The 9,370-nt window shown below is 44.5% G+C and overlaps 1 protein-coding gene across 3 annotated transcripts in view; it reads right to left on the reverse strand.

Annotated features, from left to right (window-relative positions):
• Smim14 (small integral membrane protein 14) overlaps positions 1 to 8,761 on the reverse strand; it is a 48,878-nt gene extending 40,117 nt beyond the window's left edge. The window contains exon 1 of one of the 3 annotated variants that reach the window (XM_032915984.1): positions 8,564 to 8,761. The gene's annotated coding sequence lies outside the window, so the exon portion shown is untranslated. Of the gene's footprint in view, positions 1 to 7,890; positions 8,099 to 8,289; positions 8,507 to 8,563 lie in introns of those variants that run through there. The other 2 variants (XM_032915985.1, XM_032915986.1) reach the window with 2 other exon arrangements.
• Between the last annotated feature and the right edge of the window lie 609 nt (positions 8,762 to 9,370).

The following is a 9,370-nucleotide window of genomic DNA, read 5'->3' on the forward strand; positions in this document are numbered from 1 at the left end:
CCTCCTGATCCTCCTTCTTTGGCAATGAAGTGCCTGGGTTGCAGCTCTGTGGTGTCACAGCGGGTGTGCATACAAGGGTGCTAGTCTTCCCCCTGATACTCTGTCAGTCAAGGTTCCAGACACACTGCTTGAAGAAACACACACAACCTGGATTATACTGTGTTTCCAATAGTCTTTAAGTTTCTTTTTTTTTGGGGGGGGGGGGGGGGGATGCTTTCTGGAGACAGGGTTTCTTTGTGTACCTCCAACAGTCCTGGAAGTCTGTAGTCTAGGCTGGCCTCAAACTGCTCGCCTCTGCTGGGGTTAAAGATGTGCTCCACCACCTCTTGGCATGCTTTTCCTAAGGTTGTTTTTTTTTTAAATCCTTACCAATAATTGATTCATATTCCAGCAATCACTTTAGACAACTTACCAAGTCATCAGGGATTACCTCATAAATGTAGGACTTCTAGTTATGAGCATTACCAAGAGGGATAAATCGCTTAGGTTCTGTGACTTTGGTTTATTTATAAAATGGGACTGATAACGGAAACGATTCACTTTAAAGGGGAGTGCAAGGATCACGTGAGAATTTTGATGAGTCCTTTATAGGCTGAGAATGCTGAAGGCCAACTCAACAGAAGGCATCTTCGTCCCTCAGCAGTAAACTGCCTTACACTACTTCCACTCCCCTGGGGACCTTGGGTATAATTCTGTACAGGGGGAAGGGAAGGAAGATGTCTACCTACCCTGAAGCCCCACTGATCTCTCGTCTTTTCTCAGCTATACTTTGCTCAGGTACAGTCGCAAAGAATCTCTTTACCTGGTCAAGGTACAGGAGTAAAATTTACCACAAATGGCCAAGTAAATGTTTCAATTAAACTATTTATATTCAGTATCATTAAACTTTCAAATTCTGAAAATAGTTCCTAAAATGTCCTCTCAAGAGTGCTTTCCAGGGATTGGGGATTTAGCTCAGTGGTAGAGCACTTGCCTAGCAAGCGCAAGGCCCTGCATTCAATCCCCAGCTCTGAAAAAAAAAAAAAGGAAAAAAAAAAAAAAGTGCTTTCCACGGGGAGCAGAGCTATGGGTCTGACTGGCCTGGCATGCACAAAGCCCGAGGTCCAGTCCTCAGCAATATACACATGTACAGAGGGACAGAACTACTCAGATTCCAAAAAAAAAAATTTAACAGATTTTTAAAAAATAAAATCCATACTAGCCATCTGTAATTACAGTGAATATGTTACTTCTAAGTGCTAACAAAGTAGCTTTTAATTGCTGTGTTACAATTTATTGATGAGCTCTGAAAATAGTGAGCTCTATCAAATGTCATGACAGCTGAGAGTGGTGGTGGCAGACACTGACAGATCTCTGTGAATTCAAGGCCAGCCTGGTCTACACGGTGAGTTTCAGGCTAGTCAGGGTTATATAAACCCTGTCTAAAACAAACCAACAAAACAAATCAACCAACCAACCAAACGAACAAAAACCTAAGTGTGCTACAAGACAAAAGACACTACCCACCACAGCACTGACCTCTATGGCTCTGGAATATACGTCCTGAAGATGCTTACCACACCCTGTTTAGAAGCACGGTTAGGTGTGTGAAAGTTTGGAAGTTTGCCAGTGCGATGGGGTAGGGAGACGGGCGAGAGTAAAGCAGTCCACTCTGCAGTTACCCAAAGCTGATACATCTGTGTTTTGACTGCAATTTTAAAAAAAGCAAAAAGGGAAATGAAAATCCAGTATGAAAATAAGTATGAAAGGGGAAACTTTCTCCAAAATAAAAGCAGTGCCATTAAAAATATTATTAAATGTGTGTGTAAGCTCCATGATACACCTAAATGTCTGTTTGGTTTAAAAAAAATACACGTTTTCAGAGTTGACTATTTTAAAACACTACATATTTCAAATTATAGTTTTCAAATACCTCATCCTGCTATCTCAGGAAAAACCCAAATTGAAAGTCAAGCCTCTCTACACGGATTTGTCTAGCCACAGCCAAGTACATGCATACTGCCTAGATTTTCTGAACTACTATTAATTCCGTTTTGAGTCATTAAAGTGTTTCAAGTATGATTTATTTTATATTTAATTTACTATTACTTTTTTTTTTTTTTTTGTTTTTTTTTTTGATTCTTTTTTTTGGAGCTGGGGACCGAACCCAGGGCCTTTCGCTTCCTAGGCAAGGGGTCTACCACTGAGCTAAATCCCCAACCCCTTTTTGTTTGTTTTTTGAGACAGGGTTTCTCTGTGTAGCCCTGGCTGTTCTGGAACTCCCTCTGTAAACAAGGCTGGTCTTGAATTCGGAGATCCACCTGCCTGTACCTCCCAAGTCCTGGGATTAAAGGCATGAGCTACCACCCAACTGCTATTATTTTCTTTTTTTTTTTTCACTCTTACTATGTAGTTCTGGTTGGCGTGGAACTCACTATGTAGATCAAGCTGGCCTCAAACTCAGAGAGATCTGCCTTTCTCTGCCACCTAAGTGCTGAGATTAAAGGCATATCGCCATATCCTGCTCTGGCTTATTTAATAATTAAACTGGTTAGTATAATTCTTCAGTTTGAGTTAACTAAACATGGCTCATGTTATTTTTAGGCATGGTAATTATTTTCATGCCCAGATAAACTAAAAACTTTAAGTGATTTTATTCAAAATGTTTTATAACATAAAGCCAATTGAAACCATGTTTAGCATGGTCTAGGTTGTAGCTTAATAGGAGAGTCTTTGCATAACTTGTAAGAAGCGATGGGTTCAATTCCCACCACCAACAGAAGAGGGAAGGAGGAGTTAACAGACTACCACGGGCTACATTGAGACTCTTTCTCAAAAATCATACAGAAGGGTCTGGAGAGCATTGGCTACTTTTCCAGAGGACCCAGTTTTGTTTCCTAGCATCCACACAGTGCCATACAACCATCAATAACTCCAGTTCCAGGGGATCTGATGCCAGTTTCTGACCTCCTCAGGCACCAGGCACTTACATGGGGCATAGACATCCACACCCATAAAATAAAATATAATAATTAAAAAACAAGAGACAGGGAAAAGGCCAAGTACTTCTGAGAGCATTATAGCACAGCAGCTGGTCTTAAACATTAGCCCATTTTAACTTTTCACTAACAAGCAGATGAAGTAGAAGGAAAAATACACAGCTATTAATAGAAGTCCAAGGCCCCTAAGTGAGGCGAGAGCTGGTGACCTAAGCCTCCAGAGAAAGGGCGAGGCTAAAAGAGGACAGAAGACTAGCCAGTAGCCCTTGTCTGTGTTGAAGTCTCAGACATGATGGCAGAGATCACACGTATCTTCTCCCTCTTTTCAGAGGGGTCTTGCACTGAGAACTCTGCAGTCCCCTATGCAGTCCAAGAGTAAGGCACTCACACCAACAGATATAGAATTAAATGCCTCATCAACAAGGATACCTTTCTGACAGGAGAAACATAAACAAAGGAGGAAAAAGAGTCCTGAGCTTACTTGGTGCTAGCCAGTAGGCTCTCAAAGCCAAGAAGACCTGGAAGGGTGTAGAGGCTTCTTCGTGGTTGCTGTGGTTTTGTTTGTTTTGTTAGAAGTAAGGCCTCACTGTGCTGCCCACACTGGTCTCAAACGGTCTTCCTCCCTCAGCATCCTGAGTAGCCAGAAATAGGCATGCTTAGAGTGTTTCTCAAAACCGTCTCCTAATTCTGCAACTTCCAACAATAAAGCAGCAACTTTTTTTTTGTCAAAAAATAAATAAATAAATAAATTTTTAAAAAAGGCTTTCACATAGGTTGCAAATAGGACAAAAATACTATTTTGTCCTTAACTAAAAGCTTAGGGCTGGAGAGATGGTTCATCAGTTAAGAGCAATGGCCACTCTTCTAGAGGACCCCACACTCATAGGGTAGACAACAACTTCAGTTCCAGGGCATCAAATGTCGTCTTCAACCTCAATGAGCACTGCATGTATATGGTGCACATGCCTGCAGGCAAACCACCCAAATGCAGAAAATAAAAATAAATATATCTAAATCAATAACTGCCCAGCTTATTGAAAGTAGTGTGTATCGTCCTGCATGCTGTTGCTCACGAGCAGGAAGACACGCTGAGGAAGCACAGACTGGGATTAACCACTCTCCATGTCTGTGTCTTCTTCATTTGTAAGATGTGGGCAGGAAAACGTAACTCTAGATTACTCTGTAGCGACATGGAAAAAATGAAAGTAATATTTAGCAGAGTAACCTTGTCTAACACACCCCAAGTCAGGACCACTATAAAGGAGCTAGACATTAAAAACCAAGAAACATTCCCAAACTTTAATGTACAACAAAATCACCCAAAGGGTTGTTGAAAGTGCGAATTTGGAGCTGGGTGTGGTGGCTCATGTCTGTAATTACGCTAGGGAAGCCTCTGGGGGAGAGACAGGAAGACCTCCACTTAACCAAGGCCAACCCAAGCTAGCGAGCCAAGACACCGCCTCAGAAACCCGAAGTCTGGTGGAAGTAACAGGATCCGAAGTCCAAGATGGGCCCCAGGCCAGCCTAGGCTTCATAAAACCCCACCTCAAAAAACAACAAAAGGCACAGCTACGGTCTGGGGTATAACTCAATGGTAAGGCACTTACCTACCACACACAAAGGGTTGGGTTCAATCTGTGGCACCACAAAAAAGTGGGTCTGGTAAGGATACAGAATCTGGGAACCCACTTCTCCAAGGGTCCATAGGTCTAAAATAGAATGATGCTCTTTGGCACAAACACCAAAGATTATTAAATAGAATTAAGACTGTCCTGCGAGAAGCTGCTGAAAATTAGTTTTCTGAGAAAAAACAGGCCTAAAGAGGAGTTGCACAGAAATGTCCACAAGTTCACTCATCCAACAACAGTCGCAGAGTCCCTGTTACGCCACTTTGAAGAACTGCCAGCATTAGAAGCATGAAAATCAAAGCAATCCAGGTAGTGATAAATGTGTGAATACGATAAAAAAGATAGAGATGGGGATGGGGATTTAGCTCAGCGGTAGAGCGCTTGCCTAGGAAGGGCAAGGCCCTGGGTTCGGTCCCCAGCTTTGAAAAAAAAAGAACCAAAAAAAAAAAAAAAAAAAAAAAAAAAAGATAGAGACATGGGGCAATTTCTTTGAAAAGCCAACATCTGAACTGCAACTTGAATAACAGAAATGAACTGGCCAAAGCAGACTGCGAGAATACTGACCACAGGGTACAGGAAGAGCAAAGGCCTCCAGGCAGTAGTTCGAATGCTAGTAGATTCAAAGACAACAAAAAGGGATGACAAACAGGAATATACTGATGCGCCAGGCTCCAGAGTAGAGGACTGGGTAGGAAGTGCCTAACAAACCTGATACTCAAAGACCTACCTCCAAACCAGACACCTACCAGCCTCTGCCTTCCAAGGGATTGAAGGTATGTGCCACCATGCCAGGCTAGGGTTTATCCGGAATCAGAGACTTTCGATCAACCGTGTGTGTGTGTGTGTGTGTGTGTGTGTGTGTGTGTGTGTGTGTGTGTGTGTGACAGAGAGAGAGACAGACAGACAGACTCTAACCTAAAATTTGAGGAAACTCTTAGGTTGTGACATGAGGAATGCACCATACGTAAGTAGCTAAAGTTGGAGACAGACCAGGAAATTACTTCAGTTGACCACACAAGAGACTGTGGTAGTCTAGCAAGGGCGGTAGCACCAGGGATGGGAAAGGAATGCTTACTGAGTGCTGTAATTTCTTTTAATTAAAGGGGTTAGAGAGATGGCTCAGTCATTAAAAGCACTTGCTTCTTGTCTAGAGGACCCCAGTTTGGTTCCTAGTAACCTTGTCTGGTAGCTCATAAACTCCTAACTATCTTTAGCTCCAGTACTAGGGAATTCAGTACCCTTTTCTGGTTTTCTATGGCACACAAACATACAAACACACATGTGCTCATTAGATATAGAAAAAAAATCAATCATAAACACTTGTACATATTAAAGAAAAAGAACTGTGGGTTGGAGAGATGGCTCAGAGGTTAAGAGCACTGATTGTTCTTCCAGAGGCCCTGAGTTCAATCCCCATGGTGGCTCACAAACATCTGAAATGGGATCCCATGTTCTCTTCTGGTGTCTGAAGACAGCTACAGTGTACTCATATACACAAAATAAATAAATCTTAAGAAAGAAAGAAAGAAAGAAAGAAAGAAAGAAAGAAAGAAAGAGAGAGAGAAAGAGAGGGAGGGAGGGAACCAAGTCACAGAGAGTACTAACCATCTGGAATTAATTACTCAGGAGATAATGAACGACAAAGAGATTTATAGGTCTTAGAAAGCTTAGGAGACATCAGCCCAATTAGCATTAGCAGACTTAGGATGCTTCATGGTACTAAGCCTTTGAAGCTGGAGTGAAGAGGGCATTGCATTTCTGGTTAGGCTCCTTCAGTGTCAGTGGTTAAAAACCAAACAACAAAAAACCTGTACCAGATGGCACGTACCAAAGCCAGTTAACTATGTATGAAAAGTAAATTCTTCCAGAATCTTATGGCTGGGGCGGCAACAGGTGTGTTGCACTTGGCATGTGGTGTAACTAAGGGTTCTACCTAAACCTACCTGTGGAACCGTTAAATATGAAAACTTTACTAAAATTCCACATTGCACTTGCTGCCTTGAGAGTTAACAAGTTAAGACTCACATGCCATTAAGTGTCTGGTTTTTTTGTTTTTGTTTTTTTAATTTCACAATGTCACCATAGAGACATAGAGGAAAACTTTCAATGCCATGGCTTTAATAACTATTGCTTTTCCAACATGGTGGAATTTCACCCTAAAAGGTCCACAGTTCATAGCTAATACACAAATAAATAACTGAAAAAGTGTTAGTATGTGAAGCCCACAGCCAGAGGGCAAAAAGCAAATGCATGAGATGGAGAGGTGGCTCAGAGATTACAGCATAACTACTCTTTCATGGGACCTGGGTTTGGTTCCCAGCAACACAGCAAGTCCCATATCCCCTGGGATCCAACATCTCCTTGGGCACCCAAGAATGCACAAGGTGCACAAACATATATATATATATATATATATATATATATATATATATATAGGCAAAATACCCATACACATTAAATAAAATTAATAAAATTTATTTTTTAAAAAGCAAATGTATAATACCATATTTTTATAAAACAGTTGCAAAAGCATCTGGAAGGAAGGATATACACTAACATCCTGGCAAGAGGAGTGGCACGATTATCATTCTTTTCTCCTCATGTACTTCTATCAACAGTTCCTCCAATCATCACAAAAACATTTCGCAAAACAAAAAAACATTGTTTTATAATAGAAAAAGAGTGGGTATATACCTATCTATCTATATCTATATAGATATATGAAAGGGGGAAGTGCAAAAAGAAAATTCTCCTTTGTCTATATCAACAGGATTCCAAGTATAGTAGAAGGAAAAAAACCCACGACCAATACGGGAGGAAGAGATTTGATAAGAGGTCTGTTACTGACCAAAGGTACACCCTTCAAAGAGAGGGGTCTAAATTCCTAAGAATTCTGTCCAGATTTGATGGAAAGCAATCAATCTGTTTTTATCGTGCTTTCCACAGAAACGCTTTAATTAAGTATCTTGGAGAGGGGGAAATGTCCCTTTTTAAAATCACGATGGAATATCCAGGCATGGTGAGTGCGGAGGGCAAAAGGGTGGGCGGCTACACTACAGGAATCTGCGCGAGCAGTGAGTCACCTGAAGCAGGAGCACGCAGCTGCTTCCCCTAACCTCCACATCAGACACGGGGCAGCAGAGTGCCTCCTAAGCGTTTCCAGACTAGAATCCTTGGGAAATTGCAGGTTTCTCCAAATTCTGGTACGAATAGCTGCCAACTAACACCACAGCATAAAACCCGGAGGGTGTCTTCCACAAATGCAGGTATAAATGCTTCCTTACGCTCATCAGGCGCTCCAGATGTAAACCCAGGGCATTCCGTTAAGGCCGCATCCTCGGCTTTTCCAACTGGGGCAACTAAAAGCATCCTGCCGCCTCTCTACAGTTAGCAAGTATCATCTTGGCTAAAATCCTAACGTTTAACCAGCCACTTCGGAAAACTTCGGCTTTAAGCAGCGACACCGATCTCAAACCACTGCCAGGCTGTTGCCCCGCATTCCTTCCAATAACGGTGCTGCTACCTGCTCCATTGTCAGCCCCGGCTCCACAAACTGAACCAACAGAAAAGGGGAATCCTTTAAATCCGCAACACAATGGAGGCTAAAGGAGAACTCTGGCTTTCAGGATGGCAGCTACCACACACAACAAAGGGCCGCGTCCGGGTGACTTCATCGAACCCACCAGGCAAACGCCACCGCCCGGCTTTCGGGGTTACTGTCCCCAATCCCCTGCACGCCCGCGCCGCCTATGTGGCCCTAAAAGTGAAACCACCCGGGCTGCGGGTGCCTGGCCAGCCCAGCTGCAGACTGCCGGGCCAGCGGCTGCGGGCTCCCCAGGTGCAGCGCCCAGCTAGAGGCGCCCGCTCTGCCGCAGCGGTCCCCGGGCACGCGCGGCCACAGAAGTGGCAACGCGAAGAGGGTCGCCGAGGAGGGCGGTGGGCCAGGGGGACACTCACCCGCCCAAACAAGCGGCGGGCGGGGAGGGTGGCGGCCGGGAGCGTTCCGGACGCCGCTGTCGCTGCCTCTGCTGCTGGCCGCCGGCCTCCTCCCCTCTGTTTGGATTCGATAGACCACGTCACTCTTAGCCACGAGACCCGGATCTGCCGGCTCCCGAAGGCGGCGCAACAGATTGTAGCGCCCCGAGCCTCCCGTGACCCTACCTAGTGAGCATGCGCGTGTCGCGCCGGCCACCTGCGTCGGAGGGGGGCGGCTCCCGCAGCCTCCGTGCTGACGTGTGTGGGCGCGCCGGGTGCGGAGGAGGCAGTTCCGGTGTGTGTGGTGGGGTGGGGTTGCTCCACTGTGAAAGAAGGGTGCTGGTGCTGTTGGATTGTCCCACGTAGCCTCCGAGTTGTCTTATCGTCTGACGTGTGTATTTGTTTGCTGAGGGAATGGCTTCTGTCCATCGCAGTATTTAGTCATACTTTGGTGGAAGGGCGTGCGCACACAAATTGATGACTGCCGAGACCCGGTGTACCTGCAGAGGTGGTGGTAGTTCATCGTCAGGCACTCGTGAAAACCGGAACTCGAAGATTACAGAAGCAAGTCAGCTGTGGGGGTTTGAGTGATCCTGATGACGTTCGAATTTTGGACTGGAAAACAGACCTAAATAAGTTCCACATTAACGTTAAGAGAGATGTGTTAGAAGCCGGGTGTGACAGCTCAACAGCAGACAGAGACAGGCAGGCTGGTCTACTGAGCGAGTTCCAGGACATCCAGTGCAGCAAATGAAGGGCGCCTACCCTTGGGTTTGCCCTCCTGGGGAG

Source organism: Rattus rattus, chromosome 11 (assembly GCF_011064425.1).
Source record: "Rattus rattus isolate New Zealand chromosome 11, Rrattus_CSIRO_v1, whole genome shotgun sequence".
NCBI lineage: Eukaryota > Metazoa > Chordata > Mammalia > Rodentia > Muridae > Rattus > Rattus rattus.